This window comes from Sinocyclocheilus grahami, unplaced genomic scaffold (genome assembly GCF_001515645.1).
Source record: "Sinocyclocheilus grahami isolate Dianchi unplaced genomic scaffold, SAMN03320097.WGS_v1.1 scaffold1897.1, whole genome shotgun sequence".
In the NCBI taxonomy this organism is placed as follows: Eukaryota; Metazoa; Chordata; class Actinopteri; order Cypriniformes; family Cyprinidae; genus Sinocyclocheilus; species Sinocyclocheilus grahami.
This window is the reverse complement of record NW_015507076.1, coordinates 108520-108818: the sequence shown is the minus strand read 5'-3', so window position 1 is coordinate 108818 and position 299 is coordinate 108520.

Genomic DNA, 299 nt, shown 5'->3' with positions numbered 1-299 from the left:
TGTGTTTCCGTAGCCTTATGTTCCCTGAATAAAACTATCTAAATATTTCAAATAATTTCCTCAGAAATTGGAAGATGATATTGACAAATCATGGCTGTGACACAGAAAATATTAACATTAGGATTTAAAATATTCTAAAACCATAAAACTTACCGGAGCCTGTCTAACAGTAAGATGTACTCTGCAGAGATTAATGTGGCAAAAGAGTCCTTTATGGTGCTTTTCCACTGCATGATACGGCACAGTACGGTTCACTTAGAGTGACAGCTGCCCCTGATATTCCCTGATTTTATTACATT